General features: G+C 43.7%; 61 non-coding genes across 61 annotated transcripts; all 61 read left to right on the forward strand.

The window, feature by feature from the left end:
* Positions 1-30: 30 nt before the first annotated feature.
* Positions 31-143, forward strand: trnal-uaa (transfer RNA leucine (anticodon UAA)). Its single transcript has 2 exons — positions 31-68; positions 96-143. It is a non-coding gene; the product is annotated as a tRNA-Leu (tRNA).
* Positions 144-242: 99 nt separating this feature from the next.
* On the forward strand, positions 243-354 carry trnal-uaa (transfer RNA leucine (anticodon UAA)). Its single transcript has 2 exons — positions 243-280; positions 309-354. It is a non-coding gene; the product is annotated as a tRNA-Leu (tRNA).
* Positions 355-453: 99 nt separating this feature from the next.
* On the forward strand, positions 454-566 carry trnal-caa (transfer RNA leucine (anticodon CAA)). The gene is made up of 2 exons: positions 454-491; positions 519-566. It is a non-coding gene; the product is annotated as a tRNA-Leu (tRNA).
* Positions 567-665: 99 nt separating this feature from the next.
* On the forward strand, positions 666-777 carry trnal-caa (transfer RNA leucine (anticodon CAA)). The gene is made up of 2 exons: positions 666-703; positions 732-777. It is a non-coding gene; the product is annotated as a tRNA-Leu (tRNA).
* Positions 778-877: 100 nt separating this feature from the next.
* On the forward strand, positions 878-988 carry trnal-uaa (transfer RNA leucine (anticodon UAA)). Its single transcript has 2 exons — positions 878-915; positions 943-988. It is a non-coding gene; the product is annotated as a tRNA-Leu (tRNA).
* Positions 989-1,088: 100 nt separating this feature from the next.
* Positions 1,089-1,199, forward strand: trnal-uaa (transfer RNA leucine (anticodon UAA)). The gene is made up of 2 exons: positions 1,089-1,126; positions 1,154-1,199. It is a non-coding gene; the product is annotated as a tRNA-Leu (tRNA).
* A 100-nt stretch (positions 1,200-1,299) lies between these two features.
* On the forward strand, positions 1,300-1,412 carry trnal-caa (transfer RNA leucine (anticodon CAA)). Its single transcript has 2 exons — positions 1,300-1,337; positions 1,365-1,412. It is a non-coding gene; the product is annotated as a tRNA-Leu (tRNA).
* Positions 1,413-1,511: 99 nt separating this feature from the next.
* trnal-uaa (transfer RNA leucine (anticodon UAA)) lies at positions 1,512-1,624 on the forward strand. The gene is made up of 2 exons: positions 1,512-1,549; positions 1,577-1,624. It is a non-coding gene; the product is annotated as a tRNA-Leu (tRNA).
* Positions 1,625-1,723: 99 nt separating this feature from the next.
* Positions 1,724-1,835, forward strand: trnal-caa (transfer RNA leucine (anticodon CAA)). Its single transcript has 2 exons — positions 1,724-1,761; positions 1,790-1,835. It is a non-coding gene; the product is annotated as a tRNA-Leu (tRNA).
* Positions 1,836-1,934: 99 nt separating this feature from the next.
* trnal-caa (transfer RNA leucine (anticodon CAA)) lies at positions 1,935-2,047 on the forward strand. Its single transcript has 2 exons — positions 1,935-1,972; positions 2,000-2,047. It is a non-coding gene; the product is annotated as a tRNA-Leu (tRNA).
* Positions 2,048-2,146: 99 nt separating this feature from the next.
* trnal-caa (transfer RNA leucine (anticodon CAA)) lies at positions 2,147-2,258 on the forward strand. The gene is made up of 2 exons: positions 2,147-2,184; positions 2,213-2,258. It is a non-coding gene; the product is annotated as a tRNA-Leu (tRNA).
* A 100-nt stretch (positions 2,259-2,358) lies between these two features.
* On the forward strand, positions 2,359-2,469 carry trnal-uaa (transfer RNA leucine (anticodon UAA)). Its single transcript has 2 exons — positions 2,359-2,396; positions 2,424-2,469. It is a non-coding gene; the product is annotated as a tRNA-Leu (tRNA).
* Positions 2,470-2,568: 99 nt separating this feature from the next.
* On the forward strand, positions 2,569-2,681 carry trnal-uaa (transfer RNA leucine (anticodon UAA)). The gene is made up of 2 exons: positions 2,569-2,606; positions 2,634-2,681. It is a non-coding gene; the product is annotated as a tRNA-Leu (tRNA).
* Positions 2,682-2,780: 99 nt separating this feature from the next.
* On the forward strand, positions 2,781-2,892 carry trnal-caa (transfer RNA leucine (anticodon CAA)). Its single transcript has 2 exons — positions 2,781-2,818; positions 2,847-2,892. It is a non-coding gene; the product is annotated as a tRNA-Leu (tRNA).
* Positions 2,893-2,991: 99 nt separating this feature from the next.
* trnal-caa (transfer RNA leucine (anticodon CAA)) lies at positions 2,992-3,104 on the forward strand. Its single transcript has 2 exons — positions 2,992-3,029; positions 3,057-3,104. It is a non-coding gene; the product is annotated as a tRNA-Leu (tRNA).
* Positions 3,105-3,203: 99 nt separating this feature from the next.
* Positions 3,204-3,315, forward strand: trnal-uaa (transfer RNA leucine (anticodon UAA)). Its single transcript has 2 exons — positions 3,204-3,241; positions 3,270-3,315. It is a non-coding gene; the product is annotated as a tRNA-Leu (tRNA).
* A 100-nt stretch (positions 3,316-3,415) lies between these two features.
* On the forward strand, positions 3,416-3,526 carry trnal-uaa (transfer RNA leucine (anticodon UAA)). Its single transcript has 2 exons — positions 3,416-3,453; positions 3,481-3,526. It is a non-coding gene; the product is annotated as a tRNA-Leu (tRNA).
* Positions 3,527-3,626: 100 nt separating this feature from the next.
* trnal-caa (transfer RNA leucine (anticodon CAA)) lies at positions 3,627-3,737 on the forward strand. Its single transcript has 2 exons — positions 3,627-3,664; positions 3,692-3,737. It is a non-coding gene; the product is annotated as a tRNA-Leu (tRNA).
* A 100-nt stretch (positions 3,738-3,837) lies between these two features.
* trnal-uaa (transfer RNA leucine (anticodon UAA)) lies at positions 3,838-3,950 on the forward strand. The gene is made up of 2 exons: positions 3,838-3,875; positions 3,903-3,950. It is a non-coding gene; the product is annotated as a tRNA-Leu (tRNA).
* Positions 3,951-4,262: 312 nt separating this feature from the next.
* On the forward strand, positions 4,263-4,374 carry trnal-uaa (transfer RNA leucine (anticodon UAA)). The gene is made up of 2 exons: positions 4,263-4,300; positions 4,329-4,374. It is a non-coding gene; the product is annotated as a tRNA-Leu (tRNA).
* A 99-nt stretch (positions 4,375-4,473) lies between these two features.
* On the forward strand, positions 4,474-4,585 carry trnal-caa (transfer RNA leucine (anticodon CAA)). The gene is made up of 2 exons: positions 4,474-4,511; positions 4,540-4,585. It is a non-coding gene; the product is annotated as a tRNA-Leu (tRNA).
* A 99-nt stretch (positions 4,586-4,684) lies between these two features.
* trnal-uaa (transfer RNA leucine (anticodon UAA)) lies at positions 4,685-4,795 on the forward strand. The gene is made up of 2 exons: positions 4,685-4,722; positions 4,750-4,795. It is a non-coding gene; the product is annotated as a tRNA-Leu (tRNA).
* Positions 4,796-4,895: 100 nt separating this feature from the next.
* trnal-uaa (transfer RNA leucine (anticodon UAA)) lies at positions 4,896-5,008 on the forward strand. The gene is made up of 2 exons: positions 4,896-4,933; positions 4,961-5,008. It is a non-coding gene; the product is annotated as a tRNA-Leu (tRNA).
* A 100-nt stretch (positions 5,009-5,108) lies between these two features.
* Positions 5,109-5,221, forward strand: trnal-caa (transfer RNA leucine (anticodon CAA)). Its single transcript has 2 exons — positions 5,109-5,146; positions 5,174-5,221. It is a non-coding gene; the product is annotated as a tRNA-Leu (tRNA).
* A 99-nt stretch (positions 5,222-5,320) lies between these two features.
* On the forward strand, positions 5,321-5,432 carry trnal-uaa (transfer RNA leucine (anticodon UAA)). Its single transcript has 2 exons — positions 5,321-5,358; positions 5,387-5,432. It is a non-coding gene; the product is annotated as a tRNA-Leu (tRNA).
* A 99-nt stretch (positions 5,433-5,531) lies between these two features.
* Positions 5,532-5,643, forward strand: trnal-uaa (transfer RNA leucine (anticodon UAA)). Its single transcript has 2 exons — positions 5,532-5,569; positions 5,598-5,643. It is a non-coding gene; the product is annotated as a tRNA-Leu (tRNA).
* Positions 5,644-5,743: 100 nt separating this feature from the next.
* trnal-uaa (transfer RNA leucine (anticodon UAA)) lies at positions 5,744-5,856 on the forward strand. The gene is made up of 2 exons: positions 5,744-5,781; positions 5,809-5,856. It is a non-coding gene; the product is annotated as a tRNA-Leu (tRNA).
* Positions 5,857-5,955: 99 nt separating this feature from the next.
* Positions 5,956-6,067, forward strand: trnal-caa (transfer RNA leucine (anticodon CAA)). The gene is made up of 2 exons: positions 5,956-5,993; positions 6,022-6,067. It is a non-coding gene; the product is annotated as a tRNA-Leu (tRNA).
* Positions 6,068-6,166: 99 nt separating this feature from the next.
* On the forward strand, positions 6,167-6,279 carry trnal-caa (transfer RNA leucine (anticodon CAA)). Its single transcript has 2 exons — positions 6,167-6,204; positions 6,232-6,279. It is a non-coding gene; the product is annotated as a tRNA-Leu (tRNA).
* A 99-nt stretch (positions 6,280-6,378) lies between these two features.
* Positions 6,379-6,490, forward strand: trnal-uaa (transfer RNA leucine (anticodon UAA)). The gene is made up of 2 exons: positions 6,379-6,416; positions 6,445-6,490. It is a non-coding gene; the product is annotated as a tRNA-Leu (tRNA).
* A 100-nt stretch (positions 6,491-6,590) lies between these two features.
* trnal-caa (transfer RNA leucine (anticodon CAA)) lies at positions 6,591-6,701 on the forward strand. The gene is made up of 2 exons: positions 6,591-6,628; positions 6,656-6,701. It is a non-coding gene; the product is annotated as a tRNA-Leu (tRNA).
* Positions 6,702-6,801: 100 nt separating this feature from the next.
* trnal-caa (transfer RNA leucine (anticodon CAA)) lies at positions 6,802-6,912 on the forward strand. Its single transcript has 2 exons — positions 6,802-6,839; positions 6,867-6,912. It is a non-coding gene; the product is annotated as a tRNA-Leu (tRNA).
* Positions 6,913-7,012: 100 nt separating this feature from the next.
* trnal-uaa (transfer RNA leucine (anticodon UAA)) lies at positions 7,013-7,125 on the forward strand. The gene is made up of 2 exons: positions 7,013-7,050; positions 7,078-7,125. It is a non-coding gene; the product is annotated as a tRNA-Leu (tRNA).
* A 312-nt stretch (positions 7,126-7,437) lies between these two features.
* On the forward strand, positions 7,438-7,549 carry trnal-uaa (transfer RNA leucine (anticodon UAA)). Its single transcript has 2 exons — positions 7,438-7,475; positions 7,504-7,549. It is a non-coding gene; the product is annotated as a tRNA-Leu (tRNA).
* A 99-nt stretch (positions 7,550-7,648) lies between these two features.
* trnal-caa (transfer RNA leucine (anticodon CAA)) lies at positions 7,649-7,760 on the forward strand. The gene is made up of 2 exons: positions 7,649-7,686; positions 7,715-7,760. It is a non-coding gene; the product is annotated as a tRNA-Leu (tRNA).
* A 99-nt stretch (positions 7,761-7,859) lies between these two features.
* On the forward strand, positions 7,860-7,972 carry trnal-caa (transfer RNA leucine (anticodon CAA)). Its single transcript has 2 exons — positions 7,860-7,897; positions 7,925-7,972. It is a non-coding gene; the product is annotated as a tRNA-Leu (tRNA).
* Positions 7,973-8,072: 100 nt separating this feature from the next.
* On the forward strand, positions 8,073-8,185 carry trnal-aag (transfer RNA leucine (anticodon AAG)). Its single transcript has 2 exons — positions 8,073-8,110; positions 8,138-8,185. It is a non-coding gene; the product is annotated as a tRNA-Leu (tRNA).
* A 99-nt stretch (positions 8,186-8,284) lies between these two features.
* Positions 8,285-8,396, forward strand: trnal-uaa (transfer RNA leucine (anticodon UAA)). The gene is made up of 2 exons: positions 8,285-8,322; positions 8,351-8,396. It is a non-coding gene; the product is annotated as a tRNA-Leu (tRNA).
* A 99-nt stretch (positions 8,397-8,495) lies between these two features.
* On the forward strand, positions 8,496-8,607 carry trnal-caa (transfer RNA leucine (anticodon CAA)). Its single transcript has 2 exons — positions 8,496-8,533; positions 8,562-8,607. It is a non-coding gene; the product is annotated as a tRNA-Leu (tRNA).
* A 100-nt stretch (positions 8,608-8,707) lies between these two features.
* On the forward strand, positions 8,708-8,820 carry trnal-uaa (transfer RNA leucine (anticodon UAA)). Its single transcript has 2 exons — positions 8,708-8,745; positions 8,773-8,820. It is a non-coding gene; the product is annotated as a tRNA-Leu (tRNA).
* Positions 8,821-8,919: 99 nt separating this feature from the next.
* Positions 8,920-9,031, forward strand: trnal-uaa (transfer RNA leucine (anticodon UAA)). The gene is made up of 2 exons: positions 8,920-8,957; positions 8,986-9,031. It is a non-coding gene; the product is annotated as a tRNA-Leu (tRNA).
* Positions 9,032-9,130: 99 nt separating this feature from the next.
* Positions 9,131-9,243, forward strand: trnal-caa (transfer RNA leucine (anticodon CAA)). Its single transcript has 2 exons — positions 9,131-9,168; positions 9,196-9,243. It is a non-coding gene; the product is annotated as a tRNA-Leu (tRNA).
* Positions 9,244-9,342: 99 nt separating this feature from the next.
* Positions 9,343-9,454, forward strand: trnal-uaa (transfer RNA leucine (anticodon UAA)). The gene is made up of 2 exons: positions 9,343-9,380; positions 9,409-9,454. It is a non-coding gene; the product is annotated as a tRNA-Leu (tRNA).
* A 100-nt stretch (positions 9,455-9,554) lies between these two features.
* Positions 9,555-9,667, forward strand: trnal-aag (transfer RNA leucine (anticodon AAG)). Its single transcript has 2 exons — positions 9,555-9,592; positions 9,620-9,667. It is a non-coding gene; the product is annotated as a tRNA-Leu (tRNA).
* A 312-nt stretch (positions 9,668-9,979) lies between these two features.
* On the forward strand, positions 9,980-10,091 carry trnal-caa (transfer RNA leucine (anticodon CAA)). The gene is made up of 2 exons: positions 9,980-10,017; positions 10,046-10,091. It is a non-coding gene; the product is annotated as a tRNA-Leu (tRNA).
* Positions 10,092-10,191: 100 nt separating this feature from the next.
* trnal-uaa (transfer RNA leucine (anticodon UAA)) lies at positions 10,192-10,304 on the forward strand. Its single transcript has 2 exons — positions 10,192-10,229; positions 10,257-10,304. It is a non-coding gene; the product is annotated as a tRNA-Leu (tRNA).
* Positions 10,305-10,403: 99 nt separating this feature from the next.
* Positions 10,404-10,515, forward strand: trnal-uaa (transfer RNA leucine (anticodon UAA)). Its single transcript has 2 exons — positions 10,404-10,441; positions 10,470-10,515. It is a non-coding gene; the product is annotated as a tRNA-Leu (tRNA).
* Positions 10,516-10,614: 99 nt separating this feature from the next.
* On the forward strand, positions 10,615-10,727 carry trnal-uaa (transfer RNA leucine (anticodon UAA)). The gene is made up of 2 exons: positions 10,615-10,652; positions 10,680-10,727. It is a non-coding gene; the product is annotated as a tRNA-Leu (tRNA).
* A 99-nt stretch (positions 10,728-10,826) lies between these two features.
* trnal-uaa (transfer RNA leucine (anticodon UAA)) lies at positions 10,827-10,938 on the forward strand. Its single transcript has 2 exons — positions 10,827-10,864; positions 10,893-10,938. It is a non-coding gene; the product is annotated as a tRNA-Leu (tRNA).
* Positions 10,939-11,038: 100 nt separating this feature from the next.
* On the forward strand, positions 11,039-11,149 carry trnal-caa (transfer RNA leucine (anticodon CAA)). The gene is made up of 2 exons: positions 11,039-11,076; positions 11,104-11,149. It is a non-coding gene; the product is annotated as a tRNA-Leu (tRNA).
* Positions 11,150-11,249: 100 nt separating this feature from the next.
* trnal-caa (transfer RNA leucine (anticodon CAA)) lies at positions 11,250-11,360 on the forward strand. The gene is made up of 2 exons: positions 11,250-11,287; positions 11,315-11,360. It is a non-coding gene; the product is annotated as a tRNA-Leu (tRNA).
* Positions 11,361-11,460: 100 nt separating this feature from the next.
* Positions 11,461-11,571, forward strand: trnal-uaa (transfer RNA leucine (anticodon UAA)). Its single transcript has 2 exons — positions 11,461-11,498; positions 11,526-11,571. It is a non-coding gene; the product is annotated as a tRNA-Leu (tRNA).
* A 100-nt stretch (positions 11,572-11,671) lies between these two features.
* On the forward strand, positions 11,672-11,782 carry trnal-uaa (transfer RNA leucine (anticodon UAA)). Its single transcript has 2 exons — positions 11,672-11,709; positions 11,737-11,782. It is a non-coding gene; the product is annotated as a tRNA-Leu (tRNA).
* Positions 11,783-11,882: 100 nt separating this feature from the next.
* Positions 11,883-11,995, forward strand: trnal-uaa (transfer RNA leucine (anticodon UAA)). Its single transcript has 2 exons — positions 11,883-11,920; positions 11,948-11,995. It is a non-coding gene; the product is annotated as a tRNA-Leu (tRNA).
* A 100-nt stretch (positions 11,996-12,095) lies between these two features.
* trnal-aag (transfer RNA leucine (anticodon AAG)) lies at positions 12,096-12,208 on the forward strand. The gene is made up of 2 exons: positions 12,096-12,133; positions 12,161-12,208. It is a non-coding gene; the product is annotated as a tRNA-Leu (tRNA).
* Positions 12,209-12,307: 99 nt separating this feature from the next.
* Positions 12,308-12,419, forward strand: trnal-uaa (transfer RNA leucine (anticodon UAA)). The gene is made up of 2 exons: positions 12,308-12,345; positions 12,374-12,419. It is a non-coding gene; the product is annotated as a tRNA-Leu (tRNA).
* A 99-nt stretch (positions 12,420-12,518) lies between these two features.
* trnal-uaa (transfer RNA leucine (anticodon UAA)) lies at positions 12,519-12,631 on the forward strand. The gene is made up of 2 exons: positions 12,519-12,556; positions 12,584-12,631. It is a non-coding gene; the product is annotated as a tRNA-Leu (tRNA).
* Positions 12,632-12,730: 99 nt separating this feature from the next.
* On the forward strand, positions 12,731-12,842 carry trnal-uaa (transfer RNA leucine (anticodon UAA)). The gene is made up of 2 exons: positions 12,731-12,768; positions 12,797-12,842. It is a non-coding gene; the product is annotated as a tRNA-Leu (tRNA).
* Positions 12,843-12,942: 100 nt separating this feature from the next.
* Positions 12,943-13,055, forward strand: trnal-aag (transfer RNA leucine (anticodon AAG)). The gene is made up of 2 exons: positions 12,943-12,980; positions 13,008-13,055. It is a non-coding gene; the product is annotated as a tRNA-Leu (tRNA).
* Positions 13,056-13,154: 99 nt separating this feature from the next.
* trnal-caa (transfer RNA leucine (anticodon CAA)) lies at positions 13,155-13,266 on the forward strand. The gene is made up of 2 exons: positions 13,155-13,192; positions 13,221-13,266. It is a non-coding gene; the product is annotated as a tRNA-Leu (tRNA).
* A 311-nt stretch (positions 13,267-13,577) lies between these two features.
* trnal-uaa (transfer RNA leucine (anticodon UAA)) lies at positions 13,578-13,689 on the forward strand. Its single transcript has 2 exons — positions 13,578-13,615; positions 13,644-13,689. It is a non-coding gene; the product is annotated as a tRNA-Leu (tRNA).
* The last annotated feature ends 10 nt before the right edge of the window (positions 13,690-13,699 follow it).

Raw genomic sequence — 13,699 nt, forward strand, 5'->3', positions numbered from 1 at the left:
TTCATCGTTTTTTAACACTGCAGTGCTAATGTCAGGATGGCCGAGTGGTCTAAGGCGCCAGACTCAAGGTTGGAAACCTTTCTCAGGAAAGAGGCTTCTGGTCTCTCCGATTGCAGGCGTGGGTTCAAATCCCACTTCTGACATGTCAAACTACTTTTATGATTCACTCTGGACACTGACTCATTTGGACATGCTGGTTTTTAGATGGTATAATTATCGTTTTTTAATACATTATTTCAAATGTCAGGATGGCCGAGTGGTCTAAGGCGCCAGACTCAAGCTTCGACTCTGTTCTCAGCAAACAAGACTTCTGGTCTCCAATTGGAGGCGTGGGTTCAAATCCCACTTCTGACAAGTCAAACTACTTTTATGATTCACTCTGGACACTGACTCATTTGGACATGCTGCTTTTTAGATGGTATATTTATCGTTTTTTAACACTGCAGTGCTAATGTCAGGATGGCCGAGTGGTCTAAGGCGCCAGACTCAAGGTTGGAAACCTTTCTCAGGGAAGAGGCTTCTGGTCTCTCCTATTGGAGGCGTGGGTTCAAATCCCTCTTCTGACATGTCAAACTACTTTTATGATTCACTGTGGACACTCACTCATTTGGACATGCTGCTTTTTAGATGGTATATTTATCGTTTTTTAATACATCAGTTCAAATGTCAGGATGGCCGAGTGGTCTAAGGCGCCAGACTTAAGTTTCGACTCTGTTCTCAGCAAAAAAGACTTCTGGTCTCCAATTGGAGGCGTGGGTTCAAATCCCACTTCTGACATGTCAAACTACTTTTATGATTCACTCTGGACACTGACTCATTCAGACATGCTGCTTTTTTAGGTGGTATATTCATCGTTTTTCAACACTGCACTGCTAAAGTCAGGATGGCCGAGTGGTCTAAGGCGCCAGACTCAAGGTTGGAAACCTTTCTCAGGAAAGAGGCTTCTGGTCTCCGATTGGAGGCGTGGGTTCAAATCCCACTTCTGACATGTCAAACTACTTTTATGATTCACTCTGGACACTGACTCATTTGGACATGCTGCTTTTTTAGGTGGTATATTCATCGTTTTTCAACACTGCACTGCTAAAGTCAGGATGGCCGAGTGGTCTAAGGCGCCAGACTCAAGGTTGGAAACATTTCTCAGGAAAGAGGCTTCTGGTCTCCGATTGGAGGCGTGGGTTCAAATCCCACTTCTGACATGTCAAACTACTTTTATGATTCACTCTGGACACTGACTCATTTGGACATGCTGCTTTTTTAGGTGGTATATTCATCGTTTTTTAACACTGCAGTGCTAATGTCAGGATGGCCGAGTGGTCTAAGGCGCCAGACTCAAGGTTGGAAACCTTTCTCAGGAAAGAGGCTTCTGGTCTCTCCGATTGCAGGCGTGGGTTCAAATCCCACTTCTGACATGTCAAACTACTTTTATGATTCACTCTGGACACTGACTCATTTGGACATGTTAGTTTTTAGATGGTATATTCATCGTTTTTTAACACTGCAGTGCTAATGTCAGGATGGCCGAGTGGTCTAAGGCGCCAGACTCAAGGTTGGAAACCTTTCTCAGGAAAGAGGCTTCTGGTCTCTCCGATTGCAGGCGTGGGTTCAAATCCCACTTCTGACATGTCAAACTACTTTTATGATTCACTCTGGACACTGACTCATTTGGACATGCTGGTTTTTAGATGGTATATTTATCGTTTTTTAATACATTAGTTCAAATGTCAGGATGGCCGAGTGGTCTAAGGCGCCAGACTTAAGCTTCGACTCTGTTCTCAGCAAACAAGACTTCTGGTCTCCAATTGGAGGCGTGGGTTCAAATCCCACTTCTGACAAGTCAAACTACTTTTATGATTCACTCTGGACACTGACTCATTTGGACATGCTGCTTTTTAGATGGTATATTTATCGTTTTTTAACACTGCAGTGCTAATGTCAGGATGGCCGAGTGGTCTAAGGCGCCAGACTCAAGGTTGGAAACCTTTCTCAGGGAAGAGGCTTCTGGTCTCTCCTATTGGAGGCGTGGGTTCAAATCCCTCTTCTGACATGTCAAACTACTTTTATGATTCACTGTGGACACTCACTCATTTGGACATGCTGCTTTTTAGATGGTATATTTATCGTTTTTTAATACATCAGTTCAAATGTCAGGATGGCCGAGTGGTCTAAGGCGCCAGACTTAAGTTTCGACTCTGTTCTCAGCAAAAAAGACTTCTGGTCTCCAATTGGAGGCGTGGGTTCAAATCCCACTTCTGACATGTCAAACTACTTTTATGATTCACTCTGGACACTGACTCATTCAGACATGCTGCTTTTTTAGGTGGTATATTCATCGTTTTTCAACACTGCACTGCTAAAGTCAGGATGGCCGAGTGGTCTAAGGCGCCAGACTCAAGGTTGGAAACCTTTCTCAGGAAAGAGGCTTCTGGTCTCCGATTGGAGGCGTGGGTTCAAATCCCACTTCTGACATGTCAAACTACTTTTATGATTCACTCTGGACACTGACTCATTTGGACATGTTAGTTTTTAGATGGTATATTCATCGTTTTTTAACACTGCAGTGCTAATGTCAGGATGGCCGAGTGGTCTAAGGCGCCAGACTCAAGGTTGGAAACCTTTCTCAGGAAAGAGGCTTCTGGTCTCTCCGATTGCAGGCGTGGGTTCAAATCCCACTTCTGACATGTCAAACTACTTTTATGATTCACTCTGGACACTGACTCATTTGGACATGCTGGTTTTTAGATGGTATATTTATCGTTTTTTAATACATTAGTTCAAATGTCAGGATGGCCGAGTGGTCTAAGGCGCCAGACTTAAGCTTCGACTCTGTTCTCAGCAAACAAGACTTCTGGTCTCCAATTGGAGGCGTGGGTTCAAATCCCACTTCTGACAAGTCAAACTACTTTTATGATTCACTCTGGACACTGACTCATTTGGACATGCTGCTTTTTAGATGGTATATTTATCGTTTTTTAACACTGCAGTGCTAATGTCAGGATGGCCGAGTGGTCTAAGGCGCCAGACTCAAGGTTGGAAACCTTTCTCAGGGAAGAGGCTTCTGGTCTCTCCTATTGGAGGCGTGGGTTCAAATCCCTCTTCTGACATGTCAAACTACTTTTATGATTCACTGTGGACACTCACTCATTTGGACATGCTGCTTTTTAGATGGTATATTTATCGTTTTTTAATACATCAGTTCAAATGTCAGGATGGCCGAGTTGTCTAAGGCGCCAGACTTAAGTTTCGACTCTGTTCTCAGCAAAAAAGACTTCTGGTCTCCAATTGGAGGCGTGGGTTCAAATCCCACTTCTGACATGTCAAACTACTTTTATGATTCACTCTGGACACTGACTCATTCAGACATGCTGCTTTTTTAGGTGGTATATTCATCGTTTTTCAACACTGCACTGCTAAAGTCAGGATGGCCGAGTGGTCTAAGGCGCCAGACTCAAGGTTGGAAACCTTTCTCAGGAAAGAGGCTTCTGGTCTCCGATTGGAGGCGTGGGTTCAAATCCCACTTCTGACATGTCAAACTACTTTTATGATTCACTCTGGACACTGACTCATTTGGACATGCTGCTTTTTTAGGTGGTATATTCATCGTTTTTCAACACTGCACTGCTAAAGTCAGGATGGCCGAGTGGTCTAAGGCGCCAGACTCAAGGTTGGAAACCTTTCTCAGGAAAGAGGCTTCTGGTCTCCGATTGGAGGCGTGGGTTCAAATCCCACTTCTGACATGTCAAACTACTTTTATGATTCACTCTGGACACTGACTCATTTGGACATGCTGCTTTTTTAGGTGGTATATTCATCGTTTTTTAACACTGCAGTGCTAATGTCAGGATGGCCGAGTGGTCTAAGGCGCCAGACTCAAGGTTGGAAACCTTTCTCAGGAAAGAGGCTTCTGGTCTCTCCGATTGCAGGCGTGGGTTCAAATCCCACTTCTGACATGTCAAACTACTTTTATGATTCACTCTGGACACTGACTCATTTGGACATGCTGGTTTTTAGATGGTATATTTATCGTTTTTTAATACATCAGTTCAAATGTCAGGATGGCCGAGTGGTCTAAGGCGCCAGACTCAAGGTTGGAAACCTTTCTCAGGAAAGAGGCTTCATGGCCTCTCCGATTGCAGGCGTCGGTTCAAATCCCACTTCTGACATGTCAAACTACTTTTATGATTCACTCTGGACACTGACTCATTTGGACATGCTGGTTTTTAGATGGTATATTTATCGTTTTTTAATACATCAGTTCAAATGTCAGGATGGCCGAGTGGTCTAAGGCGCCAGACTTAAGTTTCGACTCTGTTCTCAGCAAAAAAGACTTCTGGTCTTCAATTGGAGGCGTGGGTTCAAATCCCACTTCTGACATGTCAAACTACTTTTATGATTCACTCTGGACACTGACTCATTTGGACATGCTGGTTTTTAGATGGTATATTTATCGTTTTTTAATACATTAGTTCAAATGTCAGGATGGCCGAGTGGTCTAAGGCGCCAGACTTAAGCTTCGACTCTGTTCTCAGCAAACAAGACTTCTGGTCTCCAATTGGAGGCGTGGGTTCAAATCCCACTTCTGACAAGTCAAACTACTTTTATGATTCACTCTGGACACTGACTCATTTGGACATGCTGCTTTTTAGATGGTATATTCATCGTTTTTTAACACTGCAGTGCTAATTTCAGGATGGCCGAGTGGTCTAAGGCGCCAGACTTAAGGTTGGAAACCTTTCTCAGGGAAGAGGCTTCTGGTCTCCGATTGGAGGCGTGGGTTCAAATCCCACTTCTGACATGTCAAACTACTTTTATGATTCACTCTGGACACTGACTCATTTGGACATGCTGCTTTTTTAGGTGGTATATTCATCGTTTTTCAACACTGCACTGCTAATGTCAGGATGGCCGAGTGGTCTAAGGCGCCAGACTCAAGGTTGGAAACCTTTCTCAGGAAAGAGGCTTCTGGTCTCTCCGATTGCAGGCGTGGGTTCAAATCCCACTTCTGACATGTCAAACTACTTTTATGATTCACTCTGGACACTGACTCATTTGGACATGCTGCTTTTTTAGGTGGTATATTCATCGTTTTTTAACACTGCAGTGCTAATGTCAGGATGGCCGAGTGGTCTAAGGCGCCAGACTCAAGGTTGGAAACCTTTATCAGGAAAGAGGCTTCTGGTCTCTCCTATTGGAGGCGTGGGTTCAAATCCCTCTTCTGACATGTCAAACTACTTTTATGATTCACTGTGGACACTGACTCATTTGGACATGCTGCTTTTTAGATGGTATATTTATCGTTTTTTAATACATCAGTTCAAATGTCAGGATGGCCGAGTGGTCTAAGGCGCCAGACTTAAGTTTCGACTCTGTTCTCAGCAAAAAAGACTTCTGGTCTCCAATTTGAGGCGTGGGTTCAAATCCCACTTCTGACATGTCAAACTACTTTTATGATTCACTCTGGACACTGACTCATTTGGACATGCTGGTTTTTAGATGGTATATTTATCGTTTTTTAATACATCAGTTCAAATGTCAGGATGGCCGAGTGGTCTAAGGCGCCAGACTTAAGTTTCGACTCTGTTCTCAGCAAAAAAGACTTCTGGTCTCCAATTGGAGGCGTGGGTTCAAATCCCACTTCTGACATGTCAAACTACTTTTATGATTCACTCTGGACACTGACTCATTTGGACATGCTGCTTTTTTAGGTGGTATATTCATCGTTTTTTAACACTGCAGTGCTAATGTCAGGATGGCCGAGTGGTCTAAGGCGCCAGACTCAAGGTTGGAAACCTTTCTCAGGAAAGAGGCTTCTGGTCTCTCCGATTGCAGGCGTGGGTTCAAATCCCACTTCTGACATGTCAAACTACTTTTATGATTCACTCTGGACACTGACTCATTTGGACATGCTGGTTTTTAGATGGTATAATTATCGTTTTTTAATACATTATTTCAAATGTCAGGATGGCCGAGTGGTCTAAGGCGCCAGACTCAAGCTTCGACTCTGTTCTCAGCAAACAAGACTTCTGGTCTCCAATTGGAGGCGTGGGTTCAAATCCCACTTCTGACAAGTCAAACTACTTTTATGATTCACTCTGGACACTGACTCATTTGGACATGCTGCTTTTTAGATGGTATATTTATCGTTTTTTAACACTGCAGTGCTAATGTCAGGATGGCCGAGTGGTCTAAGGCGCCAGACTCAAGGTTGGAAACCTTTCTCAGGGAAGAGGCTTCTGGTCTCTCCTATTGGAGGCGTGGGTTCAAATCCCTCTTCTGACATGTCAAACTACTTTTATGATTCACTGTGGACACTCACTCATTTGGACATGCTGCTTTTTAGATGGTATATTTATCGTTTTTTAATACATCAGTTCAAATGTCAGGATGGCCGAGTGGTCTAAGGCGCCAGACTTAAGTTTCGACTCTGTTCTCAGCAAAAAAGACTTCTGGTCTCCAATTGGAGGCGTGGGTTCAAATCCCACTTCTGACATGTCAAACTACTTTTATGATTCACTCTGGACACTGACTCATTCAGACATGCTGCTTTTTTAGGTGGTATATTCATCGTTTTTCAACACTGCACTGCTAAAGTCAGGATGGCCGAGTGGTCTAAGGCGCCAGACTCAAGGTTGGAAACCTTTCTCAGGAAAGAGGCTTCTGGTCTCCGATTGGAGGCGTGGGTTCAAATCCCACTTCTGACATGTCAAACTACTTTTATGATTCACTCTGGACACTGACTCATTTGGACATGCTGCTTTTTTAGGTGGTATATTCATCGTTTTTCAACACTGCACTGCTAAAGTCAGGATGGCCGAGTGGTCTAAGGCGCCAGACTCAAGGTTGGAAACATTTCTCAGGAAAGAGGCTTCTGGTCTCCGATTGGAGGCGTGGGTTCAAATCCCACTTCTGACATGTCAAACTACTTTTATGATTCACTCTGGACACTGACTCATTTGGACATGCTGCTTTTTTAGGTGGTATATTCATCGTTTTTTAACACTGCAGTGCTAATGTCAGGATGGCCGAGTGGTCTAAGGCGCCAGACTCAAGGTTGGAAACCTTTCTCAGGAAAGAGGCTTCTGGTCTCTCCGATTGCAGGCGTGGGTTCAAATCCCACTTCTGACATGTCAAACTACTTTTATGATTCACTCTGGACACTGACTCATTTGGACATGCTGGTTTTTAGATGGTATATTTATCGTTTTTTAATACATCAGTTCAAATGTCAGGATGGCCGAGTGGTCTAAGGCGCCAGACTCAAGGTTGGAAACCTTTCTCAGGAAAGAGGCTTCATGGCCTCTCCGATTGCAGGCGTCGGTTCAAATCCCACTTCTGACATGTCAAACTACTTTTATGATTCACTCTGGACACTGACTCATTTGGACATGCTGGTTTTTAGATGGTATATTTATCGTTTTTTAATACATCAGTTCAAATGTCAGGATGGCCGAGTGGTCTAAGGCGCCAGACTTAAGTTTCGACTCTGTTCTCAGCAAAAAAGACTTCTGGTCTTCAATTGGAGGCGTGGGTTCAAATCCCACTTCTGACATGTCAAACTACTTTTATGATTCACTCTGGACACTGACTCATTTGGACATGCTGGTTTTTAGATGGTATATTTATCGTTTTTTAATACATTAGTTCAAATGTCAGGATGGCCGAGTGGTCTAAGGCGCCAGACTTAAGCTTCGACTCTGTTCTCAGCAAACAAGACTTCTGGTCTCCAATTGGAGGCGTGGGTTCAAATCCCACTTCTGACAAGTCAAACTACTTTTATGATTCACTCTGGACACTGACTCATTTGGACATGCTGCTTTTTAGATGGTATATTCATCGTTTTTTAACACTGCAGTGCTAATGTCAGGATGGCCGAGTGGTCTAAGGCGCCAGACTCAAGGTTGGAAACCTTTCTCAGGAAAGAGGCTTCTGGTCTCTCCGATTGCAGGCGTGGGTTCAAATCCCACTTCTGACATGTCAAACTACTTTTATGATTCACTCTGGACACTGACTCATTTGGACATGCTGCTTTTTTAGGTGGTATATTCATCGTTTTTTAACACTGCAGTGCTAATGTCAGGATGGCCGAGTGGTCTAAGGCGCCAGACTCAAGGTTGGAAACCTTTCTCAGGAAAGAGGCTTCTGGTCTCTCCTATTGGAGGCGTGGGTTCAAATCCCTCTTCTGACATGTCAAACTACTTTTATGATTCACTGTGGACACTGACTCATTTGGACATGCTGCTTTTTAGATGGTATATTTATCGTTTTTTAATACATCAGTTCAAATGTCAGGATGGCCGAGTGGTCTAAGGCGCCAGACTTAAGTTTCGACTCTGTTCTCAGCAAAAAAGACTTCTGGTCTCCAATTTGAGGCGTGGGTTCAAATCCCACTTCTGACATGTCAAACTACTTTTATGATTCACTCTGGACACTGACTCATTTGGACATGCTGGTTTTTAGATGGTATATTTATCGTTTTTTAATACATCAGTTCAAATGTCAGGATGGCCGAGTGGTCTAAGGCGCCAGACTTAAGTTTCGACTCTGTTCTCAGCAAAAAAGACTTCTGGTCTCCAATTGGAGGCGTGGGTTCAAATCCCACTTCTGACATGTCAAACTACTTTTATGATTCACTCTGGACACTGACTCATTTGGACATGCTGCTTTTTTAGGTGGTATATTCATCGTTTTTTAACACTGCAGTGCTAATGTCAGGATGGCCGAGTGGTCTAAGGCGCCAGACTCAAGGTTGGAAACCTTTCTCAGGAAAGAGGCTTCTGGTCTCTCCGATTGCAGGCGTGGGTTCAAATCCCACTTCTGACATGTCAAACTACTTTTATGATTCACTCTGGACACTGACTCATTTGGACATGCTGGTTTTTAGATGGTATAATTATCGTTTTTTAATACATTAGTTCAAATGTCAGGATGGCCGAGTGGTCTAAGGCGCCAGACTCAAGCTTCGACTCTGTTCTCAGCAAACAAGACTTCTGGTCTCCAATTGGAGGCGTGGGTTCAAATCCCACTTCTGACAAGTCAAACTACTTTTATGATTCACTCTGGACACTGACTCATTTGGACATGCTGCTTTTTAGATGGTATATTTATCGTTTTTTAACACTGCAGTGCTAATGTCAGGATGGCCGAGTGGTCTAAGGCGCCAGACTCAAGGTTGGAAACCTTTCTCAGGGAAGAGGCTTCTGGTCTCTCCTATTGGAGGCGTGGGTTCAAATCCCTCTTCTGACATGTCAAACTACTTTTATGATTCACTGTGGACACTCACTCATTTGGACATGCTGGTTTTTAGATGGTATATTTATCGTTTTTTAATACATCAGTTCAAATGTCAGGATGGCCGAGTGGTCTAAGGCGCCAGACTTAAGTTTCGACTCTGTTCTCAGCAAAAAAGACTTCTGGTCTCCAATTGGAGGCGTGGGTTCAAATCCCACTTCTGACATGTCAAACTACTTTTATGATTCACTCTGGACACTGACTCATTCAGACATGCTGCTTTTTTAGGTGGTATATTCATCGTTTTTCAACACTGCACTGCTAAAGTCAGGATGGCCGAGTGGTCTAAGGCGCCAGACTCAAGGTTGGAAACCTTTCTCAGGAAAGAGGCTTCTGGTCTCTCCTATTGGAGGCGTGGGTTCAAATCCCTCTTCTGACATGTCAAACTACTTTTATGATTCACTGTGGACACTGACTCATTTGGACATGCTGCTTTTTAGATGGTATATTTATCGTTTTTTAATACATCAGTTCAAATGTCAGGATGGCCGAGTGGTCTAAGGCGCCAGACTCAAGGTTGGAAACCTTTCTCAGGAAAGAGGCTTCATGGCCTCTCCGATTGCAGGCGTCGGTTCAAATCCCACTTCTGACATGTCAAACTACTTTTATGATTCACTCTGGACACTGACTCATTTGGACATGCTGCTTTTTAGATGGTATATTTATCGTTTTTTAATACATCAGTTCAAATGTCAGGATGGCCGAGTGGTCTAAGGCGCCAGACTTAAGTTTCGACTCTGTTCTCAGCAAAAAAGACTTCTGGTCTCCAATTGGAGGCGTGGGTTCAAATCCCACTTCTGACATGTCAAACTACTTTTATGATTCACTCTGGACACTGACTCATTTGGACATGCTGCTTTTTTAGGTGGTATATTCATCGTTTTTTAACACTGCAGTGCTAATGTCAGGATGGCCGAGTGGTCTAAGGCGCCAGACTCAAGGTTGGAAACCTTTCTCAGGAAAGAGGCTTCTGGTCTCTCCGATTGCAGGCGTGGGTTCAAATCCCACTTCTGACATGTCAAACTACTTTTATGATTCACTCTGGACACTGACTCATTTGGACATGCTGGTTTTTAGATGGTATAATTATCGTTTTTTAATACATTAGTTCAAATGTCAGGATGGCCGAGTGGTCTAAGGCGCCAGACTTAAGCTTCGACTCTGTTCTCAGCAAACAAGACTTCTGGTCTCCAATTGGAGGCGTGGGTTCAAATCCCACTTCTGACAAGTCAAACTACTTTTATGATTCACTCTGGACACTGACTCATTTGGACATGCTGCTTTTTAGATGGTATATTTATCGTTTTTTAACACTGCAGTGCTAATGTCAGGATGGCCGAGTGGTCTAAGGCGCCAGACTCAAGGTTGGAAACCTTTCTCAGGGAAGAGGCTTCTGGTCTCTCCTATTGGAGGCGTGGGTTCAAATCCCTCTTCTGACATGTCAAACTACTTTTATGATTCACTGTGGACACTCACTCATTTGGACATGCTGGTTTTTAGATGGTATATTTATCGTTTTTTAATACATCAGTTCAAATGTCAGGATGGCCGAGTGGTCTAAGGCGCCAGACTTAAGTTTCGACTCTGTTCTCAGCAAAAAAGACTTCTGGTCTCCAATTGGAGGCGTGGGTTCAAATCCCACTTCTGACATGTCAAACTACTTTTATGATTCACTCTGGACACTGACTCATTCAGACATGCTGCTTTTTTAGGTGGTATATTCATCGTTTTTCAACACTGCACTGCTAAAGTCAGGATGGCCGAGTGGTCTAAGGCGCCAGACTCAAGGTTGGAAACCTTTCTCAGGAAAGAGGCTTCTGGTCTCCGATTGGAGGCGTGGGTTCAAATCCCACTTCTGACATGTCAAACTACTTTTATGATTCACTCTGGACACTGACTCATTTGGACATGCTGCTTTTTTAGGTGGTATATTCATCGTTTTTCAACACTGCACTGCTAAAGTCAGGATGGCCGAGTGGTCTAAGGCGCCAGACTCAAGGTTGGAAACCTTTCTCAGGAAAGAGGCTTCTGGTCTCCGATTGGAGGCGTGGGTTCAAATCCCACTTCTGACATGTCAAACTACTTTTATGATTCACTCTGGACACTGACTCATTTGGACATGCTGCTTTTTTAGGTGGTATATTCATCGTTTTTTAACACTGCAGTGCTAATGTCAGGATGGCCGAGTGGTCTAAGGCGCCAGACTCAAGGTTGGAAACCTTTCTCAGGGAAGAGGCTTCTGGTCTCCGATTGGAGGCGTGGGTTCAAATCCCACTTCTGACATGTCAAACTACTTTTATGATTCACTCTGGACACTGACTCATTTGGACATGCTGCTTTTTTAGGTGGTATATTCATCGTTTTTTAACACTGCAGTGCTAATGTCAGGATGGCCGAGTGGTCTAAGGCGCCAGACTCAAGGTTGGAAACCTTTCTCAGGGAAGAGGCTTCTGGTCTCCGATTGGAGGCGTGGGTTCAAATCCCACTTCTGACATGTCAAACTACTTTTATGATTCACTCTGGACACTGACTCATTTGGACATGCTGCTTTTTTAGGTGGTATATTCATCGTTTTTTAACACTGCAGTGCTAATGTCAGGATGGCCGAGTGGTCTAAGGCGCCAGACTCAAGGTTGGAAACCTTTCTCAGGAAAGAGGCTTCTGGTCTCTCCGATTGCAGGCGTGGGTTCAAATCCCACTTCTGACATGTCAAACTACTTTTATGATTCACTCTGGACACTGACTCATTTGGACATGCTGCTTTTTTAGGTGGTATATTCATCGTTTTTTAACACTGCAGTGCTAATGTCAGGATGGCCGAGTGGTCTAAGGCGCCAGACTCAAGGTTGGAAACCTTTCTCAGGAAAGAGGCTTCTGGTCTCTCCTATTGGAGGCGTGGGTTCAAATCCCTCTTCTGACATGTCAAACTACTTTTATGATTCACTGTGGACACTGACTCATTTGGACATGCTGCTTTTTAGATGGTATATTTATCGTTTTTTAATACATCAGTTCAAATGTCAGGATGGCCGAGTGGTCTAAGGCGCCAGACTTAAGTTTCGACTCTGTTCTCAGCAAAAAAGACTTCTGGTCTCCAATTTGAGGCGTGGGTTCAAATCCCACTTCTGACATGTCAAACTACTTTTATGATTCACTCTGGACACTGACTCATTTGGACATGCTGGTTTTTAGATGGTATATTTATCGTTTTTTAACACTGCAGTGCTAATGTCAGGATGGCCGAGTGGTCTAAGGCGCCAGACTCAAGGTTGGAAACCTTTCTCAGGGAAGAGGCTTCTGGTCTCTCCTATTGGAGGCGTGGGTTCAAATCCCTCTTCTGACATGTCAAACTACTTTTATGATTCACTGTGGACACTCACTCATTTGGACATGCTGGTTTTTAGATGGTATATTTATCGTTTTTTAATACATCAGTTCAAATGTCAGGATGGCCGAGTGGTCTAAGGCGCCAGACTTAAGTTTCGACTCTGTTCTCAGCAAAAAAGACTTCTGGTCTCCAATTGGAGGCGTGGGTTCAAATCCCACTTCTGACATGTCAAACTACTTTTATGATTCACTCTGGACACTGACTCATTTGGACATGCTGCTTTTTTAGGTGGTATATTCATCGTTTTTTAACACTGCAGTGCTAATGTCAGGATGGCCGAGTGGTCTAAGGCGCCAGACTCAAGGTTGGAAACCTTTCTCAGGAAAGAGGCTTCTGGTCTCTCCGATTGCAGGCGTGGGTTCAAATCCCACTTCTGACATGTCAAACTACTTTTATGATTCACTCTGGACACTGACTCATTTGGACATGCTGGTTTTTAGATGGTATAATTATCGTTTTTTAATACATTAGTTCAAATGTCAGGATGGCCGAGTGGTCTAAGGCGCCAGACTCAAGCTTCGACTCTGTTCTCAGCAAACAAGACTTCTGGTCTCCAATTGGAGGCGTGGGTTCAAATCCCACTTCTGACAAGTCAAACTACTTTTATGATTCACTCTGGACACTGACTCATTTGGACATGCTGCTTTTTAGATGGTATATTTATCGTTTTTTAACACTGCAGTGCTAATGTCAGGATCGCCGAGTGGTCTAAGGCGCCAGACTCAAGGTTGGAAACCTTTCTCAGGGAAGAGGCTTCTGGTCTCTCCTATTGAAGGCGTGGGTTCAAATCCCTCTTCTGACATGTCAAACTACTTTTATGATTCACTGTGGACACTCACTCATTTGGACATGCTGGTTTTTAGATGGTATATTTATCGTTTTTTAATACATCAGTTCAAATGTCAGGATGGCCGAGTGGTCTAAGGCGCCAGACTTAAGTTTCGACTCTGTTCTCAGCAAAAAAGACTTCTGGTCTCCAATTGGAGGCGTGGGTTCAAATCCCACTTCTGACATGTCAAACTA

The sequence above is a fragment of the Pungitius pungitius genome, chromosome 2 (genome assembly GCF_949316345.1).
Source record: "Pungitius pungitius chromosome 2, fPunPun2.1, whole genome shotgun sequence".
NCBI lineage: Eukaryota > Metazoa > Chordata > Actinopteri > Perciformes > Gasterosteidae > Pungitius > Pungitius pungitius.